This window comes from Equus asinus, chromosome 22 (assembly GCF_041296235.1).
Source record: "Equus asinus isolate D_3611 breed Donkey chromosome 22, EquAss-T2T_v2, whole genome shotgun sequence".
In the NCBI taxonomy this organism is placed as follows: domain Eukaryota; kingdom Metazoa; phylum Chordata; class Mammalia; order Perissodactyla; family Equidae; genus Equus; species Equus asinus.
The window spans coordinates 11421600-11440071 of NC_091811.1; the positions used below are offsets into that span (position 1 = coordinate 11421600).

Consider the following 18472-nt stretch of genomic DNA (forward strand, 5'->3'; position numbering starts at 1 on the left):
TTTCCTTGGTGGAGCCCCAAGGAAATGAAAACACAGGATTGTTGACAGGGTCTGGAGAGAGGTGAGGGACACTGGGGAGGCTGGGGCTGCCCATCCCTGTTTCAGTCAGAGCAGTGTACCCAGCTACTAACAAAAAGTTGAATTGCTTGGCTAGTCCAGTCCTGCCTGGTTACAGAGAGGAATCTGGATCCTGCCCAGGCAAGTGTTGTGTCCGAGGTTGTGTGGTCCGGTGGGCCATGGCATTAGTGCTGGAATCTTGTTCCTGTCCTTCCAGGCAGCTCCCCTTGGGTCTCTGCATGTCAGACCACACCAAAGGAGTTCTAAGTGATTTGACTCTTGCAGAGCACCTTTAGGAAATGTTAAAATATTGATTCTCTAGAGGCAAATTAGTAGATTGCTCTCGTATTATCCTATAACAGAAAAATGTTTGACTTTTTGGCAACCTTCCATAGTCATTTCATTCCTCAAAAGTTGTGCATTTGGTGTTTGACCTTGAGCATGTCAGTGGTTTCTTCCTTGTGCTCTGAGTTTTTCCTTTCGTGAAGGCGGTAGTGAACACTAGATCCGTATAGTGGAGCACTGACACAAAAGGGAGAGTATCAGGAAGGGCCTTTTTATTTCTCAGACCCTTTAGGGGTAAGGGATCGTGTTTTCACAGTACTTTACAGCTTATGAAGCCTTTTCACACGCATTGCCAAATTTGATCCACAGCAGTAATGCAGATAGAGCTCGGACTGTAATTTCCGTTTTCTCAATGTGAAAATGGATTTAGAAAGGTTAGGTAGCTTATTAATGACAGAGCCCTCGTTCAGATCCCTGTCCCTGATTCTGAGCACAGTGCTCCCTGCCATGTCACCTGCCTTTCAGAGACACCATATGTCCATGCTGCGGGGTCCTCAAGGCCACCTTTCCTTGCGTCTGGGTATTCATTTCTGTTGCTGAGGACTTACTGGGAAAGGGCAGTGCCACTTTGTCTGAGACAGTGGAGGAAGTGACCCAGCCAGGAAGCCGGGCCACATCACCAGATGGCCCAACTGGAGAGACCACTGTATTATTGGCCCTTCTCCTGGGAGAACTGTGTTGGAAGCCAACACAGGGTGGAGCTGACAGTGGGATTGCCTTTCCTGTTCATTATGGGGTGGTAGGTATTTAAAAATGTCCATGAAACATTCTTTGGTTAGTGTCTGGGTATGCACCAAAGTTCATGGCTTTAAACCTCTGAGTATCACTAAGTAGCTGCATAGTTGGGGCTGCCTTCTCCAAGATGTTTATCATGGATGTTACCCATTTTTAGATCAACAAACTAAAGTTATTCCCTACCTCGAACTTATTCTCAGGCCAGTCAATAAGAAACTCAAGGCTTTTCAAAGAGAATGAAGTCTCATATTTCCTGGCAATCACGTCGTGATACACTTGAGGAGTATTTTTATCTTTTTTTATCTTTTTTTAAATAGACAGCTATACCCTGAATGACCTGTGTGTTCGTGCTCCTCGTTTGCCTAAGTTTTTCCCCCTCCATCTAAAATACTGTTTTCTTTCTTCACAACACTCTGCCCCAGACTTCTCCAGTTCTGCTCAGTTCTCTGCAGGCTGTGTTTCTGATGTGCTTTACCTTATCTAGACCACCCCAGCCCAGGGATACCTTTGAAATACTTCAGCTCCTTGTTGATCAGCGGCATGGGCACTGCTCTCAAGTGGGTTAGAAATATAGCATCTCAGGCCTCATACTCACTGAGTGGGGCTCTGCTTTGCCCCAGCCCTCAGGGGGTTTGTGTGCACAGAGGAGCGTTGGCTAAGTGGGTTTGAGGTTGTACTTATTTACCACCTTTTGTTATTAGTAAACTGTTTCACTTCTCTTCCTCTCCTTTCCAAATTCATCTTTTTTTTGGATCTCTTTGCAGTACCTGATGCAACCTTGGCACAGAGCAGGCCCTACTCAATATCTGTAGATTGACTGGAATCACTGTTTACTAAAAAATTTGTCAGAGCATATAGAGAATTGTACGAGAGATATGACATGCATGCTTATAAAAATTTACTACTAAAGGGGCAAGAAAAAGAAAAAGAGGACACAATAAATTTGAACCCACCAAGTGGGGCAACATCTGTGGAAGGAGCGTAGGCACTGGAACCAGCCAAACCCTCAGGAGATAAATTCTCCCAGCTCCATCCCTTACTGTGCGTGACTTTGGGGGAGTTGATTGTCCTCTCTGAACATTAATTTAATTGCCTGATCTCTAAAATGGGGGTAACATTATACTTATGATATTAGTCCGAAGATAAAATGAGGTACTGTAGGCAAAGTCTGTGACAAACATCTGGCACATAGGTGCTCTGAATGCATTCATGGACTCAGCGATAGCTAGAGTTTTTTAAGTCACTTTAATTGGATTCTTCTTAACCTTTGAGATATCTTCTATTTCATAAAAGGGATAAAATAGAGACAACTTTTAAGAGTCATGTTACATCTACCTCCCTTGTATTGTTTCATGGTTTCCAGGATGGGGCATAAGCTTCTGAGGAACGAGGTGCCTGTCTCATGTATCATGTTTTCCCGGGAACACAGCTATTTGGCTGAGGTGTGAGGACTTGGGAAGAGCAGGAGCTTGACAGAGGGAGGCTGACAATGGCACACTGTGCCCGTCCCACCCCTTGCCAGTATTCATGCTGCTGCAAACACAGGCACAAAACAAACTACAAAAAGGTGGAATCTGACCTAAATAACTGTCCTGGGCGCTCTCAGAATACGGTGAGAAAGTCAGCAAGATTGTGACAACACAGTGGAAACGTCCTCCCCCGAGCTCTTGCACTTCCTCCTGTTTTAGGGAGCTGCTTGCCGAGAATTGGTGCAGGTGTGGGGGGAGTCACGACTGCTGTTGGTGTTTATTCCCACGCTGGAGCTGGACAGGGATGGCGAGAGGGGACTTGCCAGACTGCAAAATGATTTCTTCAGTGCCGGGTGATGGGAGGGGAGATGGGGTGGTACCAGCGTCTTGGGGCCTGTTAAGCTATTGTGCATTTTCTTGTCAGAGCAGAGGCTTGAAACCTGGAGACCTTAGAGTTGATGTCCTAGATCGACAACGACAAATTGTGTCCTACTTTTTGCTGTTGAATGCATGCTGTCTGCCAGAAGGCATGGTATGTGTGAATGAATTCACAAGTGTATTTCAAGTTCTTTGAAGATGAAAATCATTAAGTTCACCAGCTGGACCATCATTTCCTTTACTGTGATTTACAATAAAGTAGACGATGTGCCTTGTTTTCTACATTGCATCTGTTTCACCTGCTATTTCTTTTTTTTTTCCTGCTGCTTCTCCCCGGAGACCCCCAGTACATAGTTGTATATTTGAGTTGTAGGTCCTTCTGGCTCTGCCATGTGGGACGCCGCCTCGGCCTGGGTTGATGAGCAGTGCCATGTCCTTGCCCAAGATCCAAACCGGCAAAACCCTGGGCTGCCAAAGCGGAGAGGGCAAACTTAACGACTTGGCCACGGGGCCAGCCCTTCATCTGCTCTTTCTGAACCTTGTTGTAAGTCACGTTAAAAACTTTTAACTCTTCGGGGGATTGAGATTTCTTCCCATACTTATAATTTTATAGTGACAAGTCAATGGAAAAACAGAATTAACAGAATTCACTTTTCAGTTCATGTTGACAATTCTGTAACAACTGCATGTGTATAAATGGAGGTTTAATGAGAGGAGGGCCATATCTTGGAGTTTAGCGGGAGGGAGATATTGGAGTGTTTTCCTCTTTCCTTAAAGGGTCTCTTTCCTTTGAGTTCCCTGCTTTGTAAAGGAGAAGCCTGCCCCTCTCTTTGGGGTGTTGGTTCTGCTGGCGGGCAGCCCTGTCTCTTCAGGGTGGGGGCTGTCCTGGCTGGGTCAGCCTTGCCTGCAGGGATGCAGGCTGTGGATCAGTGTCTGCAGGAGCTGAGGGCTGGTCTGTGAGAACAGAGAGGAGAAGCTGTGCCAATCCAGCCATGTGGCACAGCAGCTTTGCTCGGATCTTAGATGGACAACAAACAATTTATGTATAGTATTTCTCTTCTGAAGTCACACTCCTACTTTCTTTGTGACTTAAAAAATTTCGTCCCTCCCACTTTTACTACGAGCTCCTTGGTCCCTACTCTTTGAAGTCTGAAGTGTGGAGAGGCACTATCAGGACCCTCACGACCCTCCCTTGCCGCTTTGGGTCGGGATCCTGTGCTTAGCAGAGCAGTCTGCTGGAGAGCAGAGGGAGGCGGCTTCCTGGAGAAGAGGCCAAGAAGGACTGGAGCCTAAAAAGAGGCAGCTTGTAAGAACCTGCTTACTGCTCTCTCAGGTCAGATATGGTCCTCCTGTGATAACTGAGCTCCAAGTACGTGTGTTTTTGGAACAAAGAGGAGAAAATAAATCAACCTTCGTTCAAAGGAAGAAATAAACATCACCCCAAAATAGAGGATTTTACTGTATGTTCCAGAGAAGAAAAACTTTCCCACATAGCCGGGTGTTTTGGATGTGTGTCCCCTGGTTGTTCTGGGGCTGGCTGGAAAGGCATTCTTGGGTGGGTGGGCAGCACACAGTGGAGTTGGGGCATGGTGATGCTGCTGGCTGTCTTGTGTGGAGAGGGAGGCCTGCCGCTCTCACAGAGCCCCTCTCTCCCTAGGCAATGGTGTCCACAGCACCCTGACATCTGAGTCTCAAAGAGTGGCTTCTCTGGTAGAAGAAGGCGGTTTGTCACGGGACTCTGGCTGTTGTTTGATTTGGGGAAGCGCGGGAGTGCAAGTGACTGAGGATCTTCCTAGTTGGTGCCCTTGTTGTGGCTCTTCATTTTCCTGTAACGGGTGATGGTCCTGCCCGCAGGATCCAGTGTGTGTGGGAGGCACTCAGAGGGGCCACAGCAGATGGTGGCACTGCGAGCTGCAGGGTGAGCTGGCCAGGGTGAGCCTCGCTGTGGGCCGGAACCCAAGGGGTCCTCTCAGTTTAGGTTTTCATATGCCTCCGCAGGTGAGTCAGGGAACACAGGCCCTCGGATGCCCTCAGGCTGTCAGCTGGCAGTCTTCTCGCTCCACCGCAGGCCAAGCGGAGCCAGGGAAGATGGACCTAAAGGAATAGATTAAGTCTGAAGTTAATATTAGATCATATGCTTATTGGCTTAATCTTAATGTTAATTTTACATCTAGTCATACTGTTAAAAAAAAAACTAAAGGCGCACTCCTTATGAGCAACACCTTCATATTTAATGGCATTTTATAGTATATTTATCAATTACAGTAAGTTTTAAGAGCTCAGAGTGATATCATCAGAAGGAAATAGTACAGTGATTTCTCGGCAACTGTTCCACCTCCCACTAGTATGGGGTGCCCCATCCTCAGATGGCTGTTGGAGGACCTAGCAGCCTATACGTCTCTCAACATGTTCAGTTGTACCCTATTTTCACGTAAACGCAGTTTCTCCTGTAGCTGTCTGTGAACTGGGGTGGTGCCCACCTCTGGAGACCCGGTCACTTGGGCCTGTAGTCAGAGGCAAGTTCTTGTCTTCCTTGCTGACTGGCTGTGCCCAGCAGTCTGGCTGGTGGGTTCGCAGGACAGCTGGCCCGCGCTGTTGCTGGGGCGAACTTGCATGGAATGCTGCCCTCGTGCTGTTGGCAAAGTGGAGGCGGGTGGCCCTGCTCTTGCTGCCTCCGGCTGTATTGTCCGGGACTTACTGTGATAATGCACTCAAACAGGCGAGGGGCCATGCTGGCCTGGCTCTGCAGCTGTAAACAATGTTTGCTCTGTGAGTTTTCTCCTTCACCCCTGCTCTCCTGGAGCCCTGTGCCCTCCACACCGCCACCCCCTCTCTCCTGGCATATTCTAACCTTGGCTAAACAGCTTCATTCATAAGATGGTCAGTGTTTTGTGGGAGGAAAATGGACTGAAAATAACCAAGTCTCAAGAACCTCCAGCTCTGATGCACAAGCGAACACGGTTTTGTTTCTGGGTAGAGGTGTAACTGATGTCTGGATAACCAAGGTATCTTCCTTTTCTTCCTCAAGTGCTTCACTGCTTCGGAAGCCTGTTTGAAAACACTCACACATGCATGGTCAGGTAACAAAAACAACTTTCCTAAAACGATTTCGCTGGCAGAGAGGATTGGGAAGATTCCCATTCAGTGCCTCACAGAACAAAGCCTTCCACTGTGCGTCTTGGCAGGAGGGGAAGGTGGAAAACGGTGGGGCACGGATATAGGGGCCTGGGTGGTCTGTGACTTACACGTAGGGAATATTTGAGTTTCTATATTTTCTCCATAGAAACGTGTTTTTCCCCCTGCTTCTCATTTTCTTCTATAGTTTAACACAAAAATAGCGTGAAAGAAAACCCTCCCTCACACCTGCATTGCCTCTGACAGTTGCACTGGTTGGTTTCATGGGAGGAAACCTGCTGCAGCTTCTCTGTGTTGATTGGTGGTTGATGATGTCATGGCATAAGACTCAGACAGGTTGTTTTCTCTATGGGACAGGCCCCAAAAAGCAGACACAGTGCTCTTGCTCTTTTGTCTCCTCCAGTTCATGCTGTCGGACAAGATCGAAAGAGGTGGGAGCAGAGCCATGGCTGCAGGTTGCATTGATTTATTCATAAAGTTCAGTCTCGGGACCCTAGAGTAGGGGGCTTCTCATATATGGAAAAAGCCTTTGTTTTTCATGAGAGCACATAGTCCCATGCGGTGAAGAGACTTTTTTCACTGAAGAGATTTTGGTTTTCTGCTTTAATCTTCTCTGTTAGGAGAAAGGTAGAGGCATTTTCAAAGAAACCGCATTCTACTGGCCCAAGAAAGGTTAGAAAGAGGGGTTAAGTTCAGGAAAATAAATAATAATTAGAAAAATTTCCATTGTTTCCTTGCAGAGTTTGGGAACTCTTGCTGTCAGCATGCTTCCATCATATAATGAGAACTCTAATATGTGAATTAAGGGAGTAGCACAACCACAAGAGTGTTGCCTCTGATCTAAAGAGCCCAAGGAGCAGAAGTGACTTTTGAGTTTACTCTTGCATGGGCTTGATGAGATTTGCTTTTACCTTGGCCCTTACTGGGGCTGTGTGGTGCAGAGACAACACTTGAGTCGTGGGTGAGCCAGTAGGACAGGCCTGGCCTGGCCTGAGTCTCTTAGGGAAATACCCATCACAGTTGAACTCCTTAGGACTGCCTTGGTTGACGTTGTGGGTGGGCTCAACTTGTACGGCCCAGCAGAATTGCTCGATGCTTCTCATCTGTAGCTGCTCAGATTATGTGGAAGCCTAATGCAGAGGCTAGGCTTCTTCCAGGGGTTTCTGCAGCAGATAGCACCAATGCATGAAGCTCTCTGTTTTGTCAAGGATCATTGGGTGACTGTCTTTAGACATGGTGAGGTCTCTAAGCATCTGAAAGCCTTTCTCCTTACATTTTACATACAAGCATGGCCAAAGACCCAAAACGTTACCTCAGAACACATTTTTTCAACCCACTTTTCTTTCTTCAGACTCATAGTCATACCTGAATTAGCACTGACCTTAATGACCATTTCCAAAAAGCTTGACCGGAAAAGTCAAACCACTCTGGTAAGAGGAGGAGGTGAGGTATGTCTGACAGGAGGCATCATTGGCGGAAGAGAGGACTGGACAGGCGTCTCTCCCAACCCAGAGAACTAGCCTTTATGAGGCCAGGCTATATTTACCCTTCTTGGAGCACCCAGGACTTTGATTTGTTGGGCAAAAGGAAATTCTAAAAGCTGGCCTGGCAGCCACAGTCGCTGGTGTATGGTCTTCCTTTACCCATTGGGAGTGTGCTGAATTCTGTGCTCCCTGCCAGCATACAATCACTGGGCTATCTTTAGGTGCTTGTGGTGTAACCCCAGGAGAGACAGAGCATTACAGCTGGTTTACATTTTCCTAAACAAAGCATACACACTCGGAGGTTAGGCACACCATTTCCCTGAGCTCTGTAGGATATTACTCAATTCTTTTGTTTGGCACATCTCCTTTTGTTATTGTTATTTTAAGGTTGGGGAGAGTAGAGATTTGCTGAATAGATGGTTGACATTTATGTAGGAATGAAGGCCCATCTGAAGATGGACGAACCTCTCATTATTCAGCCAAATGTGTGCTGTATTCCCAGACTTGCCTTCTGTTTCCTTTCTTCTCAGCCCTGGTGGCACGTTAGAAGCATGATTGGAGTAGAGTGGCACACACCTACCCCATGCCACCACAGAGATTCTGATTTGATTGATCTGGGGTAAGGCCTGATCATTGGTGTATTTTTCAGGTTCCCTGATGATTCTAGTGAACAAATAGCTAATCTCAGAGTATAGTGAAATGTAATTTGTTTTCCTTTTTCTCCCTTTTTCACACATCCCAAAAGTGGCACATAGGATGCACATGATAATTCTTTCTCATCATCGAAGGAAGTATATGTGCCATAAATTGAAAATTGCCTAAATTTATGAGCAATAACATCTGTTGCTCTCTTGTGCCACTTGAAGCTCAACTTGTCTCTGCTTTCCCTCCTTCAACTTCCATCTTTGCAGGGAACCCCTTGTCTGCTGGGAAGAGCCCAGCTGTAGCTGCTAACGGCCTTCGTAATCCATTGGGCCTCTCTTCAAGCCCCAGGCACCTTTCTCTGGAAAAACTGAGATGGGACAATGCCTGCAGTGCTCAGACTTTGGCCTGCTGTCACCATTATCCGCTGGTTGAAAGGCTTCATCTCCACTCTTGAGGATGACCATGGTTTTCAGCTTGGCTGACAGTAGACATTAGTGCTTGTGTTCACTTCTCTAATGATGGAATCTCTCTGGGCAGGAGTCTTCTGAGTCTCTTAGGGTGATAGCAGGCCAGAGAAAAATGGTGTCGAATAGCTCTGAGCTGCATTTTCCCCCACAGTAACCAAAATCAAGACTTGGTATAGGTCTGAGAGAGCAAAGAGCATTGTGGAGTACAGTCAGTGCTGAGTGATCACCTGCTGGGCCTGTGATAAAGTAGATGGAATAAGTGTTCTAACTGGTCCTTTTGTCCTCTGGCCTGTGGGCACAACTGGATGTCTTGTACATTTTTCGTGGCCAGGTAAGGGAAGAGTGGATTAACTCATCGTTCTGCCAGTGTTCTGACATCATGGGAGTTTGCATGGCTTTTGGCTTGTTTTGTGTAATTTATTGCGCCCTGATTAAATAGCTCTCTGTGAACGTTTGAAATTAGTCCATAGATATAGAAAATGTTCTTTAAGCATTTGATTATTCTCTACTTAATTTCTGCCGCCTCCTCAGCCTAGTCTCCCTTTCTGATTCCCTGAGGCTGCCGTTGCTTTTGTATTTATACAGCCTTGGGTTTATGTTCTCTGTGCCTCTCTCCTTGTGATAAAGATTTTTTATTCTTTTACTCCCGCGTATGTTACATCCTTTCATACATTCGTATAGTCCGTCACTGGATTTGAATATGGAGCTAGTCCTTCCTTGTTCCCTTTGATCTTTGGGTTTGGTTTGGCTTTTCTAAAGTTGTGTTGTATGGATTTAACAGCCTTCATCAGGATCAGTTCTCTTCTTTTATAGGCTGACTCACAAATGCTTTTCACCAATAAGAAGTCTTATTTTTAAAGTTGTGTCCAACTGGCCCAGAAAGGGCAAATATGAAAATGGCAGCTGATTGATACATTGCAAAAATCAGACCTTGATCCTCAAAAGTCCACATATTGTATAAGATGGTAGAGAGGTGATGTCTGGAAGAGAGAGTGGACATCAGCGGACACCAAGCACATCAGCTCCTAATGAAAAGTGCCCACTCGGAAAGACTGCAGAGGACGTGTCTTAGGGGAGAGCAAGGACGGGGGAAACCTCTGGGAGGTGAGGCTGAGTATATAGGGGAGTTAGCTGGGTATGGAGTGATAGTTACAGAAGGCACAATGGTCAGATTTGAGAATTGAAGGTGAGAGAAGGAACAGGGAAGTTCAGAATTTTATGGGAATAATAATATAATCACTTACGCTCAGGGGTCTTACACATTTGGTGTTGACTATTGAGAATAAAGATAAGGAGTTACGTAAATTTTGTGTCAGTTCTCTTTGAGAAGAATGGGCACTAGCCCTAGTGGTAATCTTGATCATTTATTACTCCTTACAGTTGCTGAATCTTTTATACTTTTATTCAAAGCCAACCATAGCAAGCTGAGTGATCATCAGTATTAATAATCCCTTATTGATTAATACATATAGGATTCAATGGGACTATTTTTTGATATTACAAAAAAATAAGGTGGTTAATTTTAGATTATCTTTGGCTAATCATTAAATATGACATTTTGCTGTCATTAAATAGGTTATGCAGATCAGCTTAACAAGAGCAAGTCAGTCACCACAGTCCCAACGTTATAGTTTTCATATTTTTTATAACTTGTGATAAAATTAATATTACCTAGTTCCTTTGTCTTGAAAATATAACACGTGTATACCTTTATTTAAAAGGCAAAGGTGAAAATATTTAAAAGATTTAGCAGATTATTCATAATTTGCTTATTTCATTTTGCTAACAAAGGAAGAAAATGTGCTCTTTGTTTGAAAAAACACCCCAGACCATGGCACTTCCGTTCGCAGGCTTTTGTCCTCGGCCTCAGAGTTGTAAGTGGCCCAGGGGCCTTCTGCAGGCTCTGAAGGCGTGTGCTGGCCTGGAGCAGCACAGAACTGCTGCTGGTGACCGGACTTCTAGGGCTGCCTGTTAGTGCTTTCGGTAGATATGGTACGTACTCCTGGGTCTGTTTAAATGAGCTCAGATCAATAGTGTGTGGGATAGAGTTGATGGTTCCAGATGTCTTTTGAATGGGTGCCTAATGTTTCCGTGGTGCCTTGGGTGAGGTAACTGTTTCTGGCAGTAGACAGGCAGTAGTGGGTGGGACTATTTGCTGTAGAAGAGGGCAGTCATTCTCATTTAGTATAAAGATAGGAGCCTAGTTTCCCCAGTCACTCTCCAACCAGGAAGGGCTTTTCATTTCCAAGTGTGGAAAGAGGCATTTGTTTGACTCCTTTGGAAGTGATTGTCTGATGCCACCTTTCAGAGTTGCAGACACAGAGTCAGGTCTCTTCTTCACTAGGTACAGTGTGGAGTCAGATGCTTTCGCCAGCCTGAATTCACCGTCCATAGCCCAGACCAGGCCCCATGGGCGTTGTGTCCTACCTCACGGTGTGTGTTCTTTTTGAGGGATGGCAGGGATGAGTGGCCATCACTCGCTCCTACAGCACCTTTGTGTGGGGTGGGAAAATGCACCCCTCCTGTGTGGATGCTCCTCCTCACCAGGTGTATGGTTTGCTTAGTGAGGTTGTGGGCCGAATGTCATCCTCTGCTCCCCCACCCTTAACTGGGGAGCTTGCACTACTGTACATGGTGGCCAGTGGTGGGGACCAGGAGCCTGGTATTTGTTCAGGGTCATGAGCGCTAATGCCTATGTGGATGTGTGTTCATCCTTCATTGCTTGTTACCCAAATGGTTTTTACTACAAGTGCTTAATGTCCTTGAGATTTCAGCTAGAGCCAGGAGCACTGGCAGGAGAGTAGTAAACTTACCTTACAAATGAAAAGTGCTCAGACCTCCACTTTAAGTTACCTGCTCAAAAAAGCTTCCGTGACCAACTTGTCTTAGGGCCCCTCTTATTATTCTAAGTTCCTGTAACCTGTGCATTTCCTTTCTGGCACTCAAATTTTGTAGATGTGTGCTTGTTTTTTGTCTATATCCACCACTAGACAGTAAGTTCTCTAAGGGCAGGCACTGTGTTTTCCTTGACCAATGTAAATTTAATGTCAAGTATAGGGCCTGACATATATACCACACACTCAATAAATACTTGGATGAATGAAGTAAAAGGTAGCAAGACACGTTGGTCTTCTGCCGAGAAAATAGTGACTTTGGGGATGCCCAGGTATACATCTCATTCTTGTGGGGGTGCCCAGGTGCAGAGGAGTGTCTGTGGCTCCTCTCTGCCCTTCCCCCTCATGTCCCTTTCTTCCCATTTAGAGACCCGGTACTTGGTTTCATTCTGGTGACACTGAACTTGGTGAGTCTATCCCTTCAGAAGGGAAAACTCACTCTGGACTAAGGAGCTTGCTTCCAAGGAATTCATAGCCTGCCAGGCAGAGAGCATGTGTCCTATTTGCTATTTTTAAAACGCACTGCCCTGGCTCTGGTCAGAGGCCGCACCCATTGGGCTCCCAGCTGCCTGCCAGATCTTGTGCTGGGCAGCGCTGTGTAGGAGTCTTCCTTGGTAAGTGAAGTATAGCATAGATTTTGTTCATGTGTGCTGCTGGGTGCCTCCCAGATTACTGTTTTCTCAGGACACGGTTCTCATGTGACATAAAAGCGATGTCCTCTTGGTTTATTTTTTGACTTTTTTTTTAGTGGTGGTATAGCATATGTTCTTAAAGGGCATATATCTTAAGTGTACCACTCAAGTTTGTGTATATATAAACATCTGTTTGTATTGACAGGGTTCAGTTGGGAGTTGAGTCACTATGAAATTTTGGGAATAAGGGCGTCAAATTACAGGAATTAGACCTAACACAATTGTGGGAGGAGATGGGGGAGTGACGTTCCAGATGGGAGCATTGGCGGTCAGAGAGGAGTCGCTACCCAGTCTGCCTGAAGCATTGGCATTGGTGGACAAGTCAGAGCTTACAGGGAAGTCTGAGAAGCCAGGCACATCCATTGCTGAAGTGCGACCACCACAGGGGAACTCCTGGAGAGTTCTGTGGGAAGCTGTTGCCTCTGAGTAGCTACTGTCCAGTTGGGTCCACAGCCAAGTGTCTGGTGGTGGACCTGAGGCTCTTGGTCAGGAGGGTCAGCAATGAGAAAGAAGAGCTGGAGGCAGTGTAGAGGAGAGCAAGGACAGGCTGGAACCTTCCAGGCACCTCTGTCTCTGTCCCTCACCACAATGGACTGCTAAGACCTTTAGAGAGTGATGGCCACTGCTTCAATTCCATCTTCCAAATCTCAAACAAGTTCCTCTTTTGGCCAATTCTAAGTCAGAACTCTTAACTGGGGATTCTGGAAAACATAATCAAGCAGACACAGCACTGTCTGACATTCTGTGTAGCCACTATCCAAATCAGGATCCCAAAGCCTCTCTCTTGCCCCTTCCTAGACAGTAACACCATCCCTACCCCTAACTATTATTCTCCCTGACTTCTGCACCATGGATGTGAATTGTGTTCTTGATCTTTATGTAAACAGAGTCATGCAATATGTTCTTTTTTTGTCGGCCTCCTTTTACCCGCTGTTGATCTGTAAGTTTCATCCATGCTGCTGCATGTTGCAGCAGCTCGTTCCTTTTCACTGCTGCCTGGTGTTCCATTGCATGACCGTAACTGCAACTTCTTTCTCGTTTTGCTATCTGTGGTCATCTTGGTTGTTTCCAGTTTTGAAGTCTTGTCTTTTGGTCAACACAGACATTCATTTCTTTTGGATGTGTCCCCAAGAATAGAATTGTTGAGTTTTAAGGTAGACATATGGTTAGCTTCGAGAACTACTGCTGAAGAGTTTTCCAAAGTGGTTGTACCAGCTTACACTCTCAGTGTCTAAGAGTTCCCGTTGTTCCATATCCTTATCTACTCTTGGTATTGTCAGTCTTTAATTTTAGTCACCCTAATGGGTGTGTAGTAGTGTCTCATTGTGGTTTTGATTGACATTTTCCTGATGACTGATGATATTGGGCACCTGTTCAGATGCTTTTTGGCAATTTGGATGTCTTTTGTGAAGTACCTGGTCAACTCTTTTGCCCGTTTTTCATTGGGTGTCTGCTTTTTTGGTGTGTACAAATCCTTTACATATTCTGGATATGAGACTATTCTCAGTTACAAGTAGCCCTTTGATTTTAAGGAGGCATGTTCCTTCTGAAGCAGGGAACAGATGGTGGTTCAGGCATGTTTGAAGAGGGAAGCCTTTGAAAAAAATGTGGTTATTTATTGCTCCTTTCTCAGAGAGCTAATACAGTTTAGGATTGGAAGTTAGCAACCCAACTTATACATGATTTTAAAAACAAAATATTGGATCCACAGATATTTCTATTACTTTTTAAATTCTATTGCTTTTTAAATTTTTTTTTATCTTGAGCACTTAAGTATATTTATGTAAGCCAGGAATTTAATTCATTCCATAAAGATTTGAATGTTTGTAGTGGATCTGACACTCTGCTAAATGCTGGGGATAGAAACCTGACTGAGAGAAACGCTGTCTTCCAGGAGTGGAGTCTAGTGGGAGGGGTTTAGGAACAGAGGAAAGATCTGTACCTAGGAAGAAGGGAAGAGCAAAGTTGTTCAGAGTAGGGCTCAGAGAAGTTGTGATACTGAAGCCCTGATGGATGTCAAGGTCCATACTCATCATCTGCCTTAGTTCAGAGAAGACTGAAGGAGGTTGAGTGTGTGCGTGGGTAGGGAAATGTATTGTACAGGATGTACAGGCAGAGCATGGCATGTTCCGGGAGCGGCAAGCAGATGTGAATGGCTGAAGCATGGGGTGCATGTTGGGAGGGACAGAGTGATGAGGATGGAGGTGAAGCAATGTCAGCGTGGGCTGGCAGCCAGAGAGTTCAGTCTGTTGGCGAAATGACGTCTTTCAATGTGTGTACCAGGGAAGTGGCATGATTAGATTTGTTGAGAAAGATCACTTTGGAAGAAATATGGTATATGAATTGAATTTCAAACTTGAGGCAGCATCTACAACCTTGTGCACCTATGTTCATAGCAGCATTATTCCCACTAACCGAAAGGTGGAAACAACCCAAGTGTCCACTAATGGACGAATATATGCATGCAATGGAGTATTATTCAGTCATAAAAAAGGAATGGAGTTCTGGTACATGTTACAATGTCGATAAACATTGACAATATTATGCCAAGTGAAATAAACTGGACACACAAGGACAAATACTATATGATTCCACTTATATGAGATACCTAGAATAGGCAAATTCATACAGACAGAAAGTAGAATAGAGATTACCAGGGGATGGAGGGGAGGGGGATACGGGGAGTTATTGTTTAACAGATTCAGAGTTTCTGTTGGGTGTGATGAAAAAGTTGTGGAAATAGATAGTGGTGATCATCATGCAACGTTGTGAATGCCACTGAATTGTACGGTTAAAATGGCAAATTTTATGTTATATGTATCTTACCACAAAAAATAAAAATAAAAATCCCACCTTGAAGCAGGATCTACATTTAAGACTTGAGTGTTGCTGGAGTCCAGGTAGAGAGAATGCAGTTCGAGGCAGTGAAGATGGAAAGGAGGGGATCTATGGGGAGAGCTTTGGAAGAGCACGTGGGAGCATATCTGCACTCTCCAGAACGCAGCATAGTGCAGTGCTCCACCGCCCTATTTTTGGCAAGGAAAAGAGTGTGGGGAGTCAGGCCAATGTGGAGGCCAACACCTGGAATTCTGGCTTGGGTGGATGGCAGTTTCACTAGGGTTGCAATTCAGGGGGAGGAACAAGTTTGGAAGAGGAGGTGAAGAGTTCTGTTTTGAGTAACCCTGACTTGGAGGTGCCCTATTCTGTGGAGATGTCCAGGAGAGAGTTACAAAAATGGTGCAGAATGGAAGAGGGCCAAGGACAGAACCCTAGGAGCCCTCCTCTTTATCAGTGCGGCAGAAGTCGAGGAAGATGCAGGGAGAAGCCAGAGAGGAGAGCTCAGGTGTATAACCCTCTGTCCTTTAAATTGGCTTTTGGGTTGCTCTTAGTGGGGTCACCTTCTCTCTTGGGGTGTTCCCTCTCCAAGTCAGGCTGTGCCTGGGAGGACGGATGTCGTGGAGTGCTGAGGTGGCTGTGGTAAGGTGGACTCCAGGAGCGCGTTCGGTCTCAGCAGGGCAGTTGTGGGAAAGTTGCACCTCCTCTGATTCTCGGAGTCTTCTGTCCTCCTGGCTTCTTCTGGTTACATCCTACATTTGACGAAAAATGGACAGCTTTTCGCCAACATCAGTCTCAGGATAAAAGACATCTGTAAAACCCTCCAATCCCATGGGTAGCATCAATTAAGATGTCTGTGTGTTTATGGGAATTTTTTGTTTTTTTTCTTCTTCTCCCCAAAACCCCCCAGTACGTAGTTGTATACCCCAGTTGTGAGTGCCTCTAGTTGTGGCATGTGGGACGCTGCCTCAGCATGGCCTGATGAGCAATGCCAGGTCCGCGCCCAGGATCCGCACCAGCGAAACCCTGGGCCGCCGAAGTGGAGCTCACGGACTTAACCACTCGGCCACAGGGCAGGCCCTGTGTGTTTATGTTTTAAAGGTAAAGGCATTTTTTCATAAGTTTCATAAGTTTGTGAACGAATCACCAACATTCTTTTGTGTGATCAGTGATTTGGAAAATTATTGGGTTTGGAATTCGTGACCCGGTGCCTTCCCCTGTGCTTCTGAAAGTGCACAGCTGTCAGAGGGGCAATGCTGGGTTCAAGACTTCCTGAAATGTGTTTGATTCCTTGGTTGTGGTATAAACTCCGTCCTGAGACGCTGTTAGGGGAGGGCTGGGAAGTGTAAACAGACTAAGGCATTCCTCGTTTTCGTTTGGGAAGCACTATTCTCAGCATTAGTTACTTTTTTAAAAAGATTGTCTAAGAGTCCAGGTCACCAAGCCAAGCCCAGCTGAGTGCTTCTCATCCCGAGGAACGATGGCTGTGACTTCTTTCTGTGGCCTGGTCCGGGTTCCCGAAATGTTGCTGAATTGGCAGCAACAGCAAGTGGATACTAACTTCTGTCTTCCCATCCATCAGCCTCTTAAACCTGACTAACCCATAATCGTCTTCAGTTTGGGGAGTTACTAAAGCCCCCCTCTAGAGCAATGGGAATGTTCTAAAATGAGTTTGTGGTGATGGTTGCATAACTTGGTAAATTTACTAAACATCATTGAGTTATACGCTTAGAACAGATGAATCTTATTCTATGTAAGTTTGACTCTGGTCCTGAGCGTTGCACCGTCCCCTGCCAGATGCCACTCTTCTTGGGCAGCCAGAAGCCCTGCTCAAAGTCCTCGTGGTTCTTGGTTCATCCTGCAGGGTCGTGATGTCAGGAATTTGGCACAGCTTGTGGCTTCCACCTGGCTCCTCTCTAGTTCTCTGCCCAGGGCGTCCAGCACCTGACCTGGTTGGAATATCTACCAGGCAGAAGCCGCGCCCATTTCTGTTTCTGCGAGAGGGTCTAAGGTGAGAAGCTCAGGTTTTCCAGGGCCCAGAGGCCAATTACCCAGTTTGTGGTTTATTTGGATTCCGTGACTCTTTCTTTTTCCCCTTGCTGCTTGGCCATTTTATTGCTCTGTTAACACCCAGTTTCAGGGTAGACAGAATTTCCGTGAAACTAAAATCTGAGTGCAGTTCCATTTGTAAGTTCAGTGGCAGAAGAGGGGAAGTAACGATTCCAGTTGTCTACATATTCTCTAACTTTTTTGTCCTCTTTTGCTTTCTTCCCCAAATTATCTAGATGATTGGAAATGAGGTAAAAAAATGTCCCTGCCTTCACCCCAAATGCCACTCCATCTGGTTGGATTGCAATAATATGAAACAAGTTTGTTTCACTATCTGATTATTATTAATTTTCCCTTGAGGAGCCATTAGCTTCATGATGGCAAAGATCTGGTCCACCTTCACTGTGGTATGTCAGCGCTTGTCACACACCAGACTGCTGAAAAACAAACTTGCTGTTACTAACAGGGATTGAGGCTTTAATGTCAACGTGTAGGTTCAGTTGCCCCACAGGAGGTAGGCAGTCAGAGCACAAAGAGGCCGCCTTTCCTGCTGTCGTCCCAGCGTGATAGTTATTGAATTCCCGCTAGCCTCATGTTGCGGTTAGAGGTGCTCTGGGCTTCTGGCCAGATGTCTTCTGAAATATAAGGTGGCTTAGTTAAGGTCCTTTAACAAAGTCTTTATGTCTATAATGTCCAGTATCTGGATGAAATATGTATTTAAGTTGAACAGAATACGTTCACTTTTCCCTGTTTTAAAGTGAGTGATATTTCTAAAGGTGGTATACTCAATCTGGACCCAAAAGGGGAACCTGAGAAGGTGAGGTGCACCCGGATCAGCTTGGTCATGCTTGGTACTGAGTGGTCCTGAGTCCTGGCTACAGGCACAGAAGTCTGCTGGTTCACGAGTGAGCAGATGGCAGCCTTTGGTTGCCTTCCTCCTAAGGATGGCTTCCCTGGAGTTAGACCTGCCTAAGGCACAAGTGGTGAGAGGGTCAGGCTGTAAGTAACACTTTATAATATCCCCTAGAGAGCACTTGGGTTCTCTTAGAGTTTAGATTTCAGCCCATGCAGCAAGCCGAGGAGTTGACCTTCTGTGTACCAGAGCCAGCAGGCTGATTAGCAGTAGTCGTGCACCTGTCATAAATTAGGTGCAGGTTTTAGAACATCAGCTGGTGGACAGGGAACAACTCATAACCTGGAACTGCTGCTGCTGGACCAGAGAAGGAGGCCTGAAGGCGGCACTGGGCCTCGTGACCATCACATGTTGGCATTTTAGGACGAGGGTGG

General features: G+C 45.8%; 1 protein-coding gene across 42 annotated transcripts in view; it reads left to right on the plus strand.

Annotated features, from left to right (window-relative positions):
• MICAL3 (microtubule associated monooxygenase, calponin and LIM domain containing 3) overlaps window positions 1–18472 on the plus strand; it is a 188502-nt gene that overhangs the window by 40142 nt on the left and 129888 nt on the right. The window contains exon 1 of one of the 42 annotated variants that reach the window (XM_070495270.1): window positions 3505–3528. The exons of the other annotated variants lie outside the window; for them this stretch is intronic. The gene's annotated coding sequence lies outside the window, so the exon portion shown is untranslated. Of the gene's footprint in view, window positions 1–3504; window positions 3529–18472 lie in introns of those variants that run through there. 42 annotated transcript variants of the gene reach the window in all.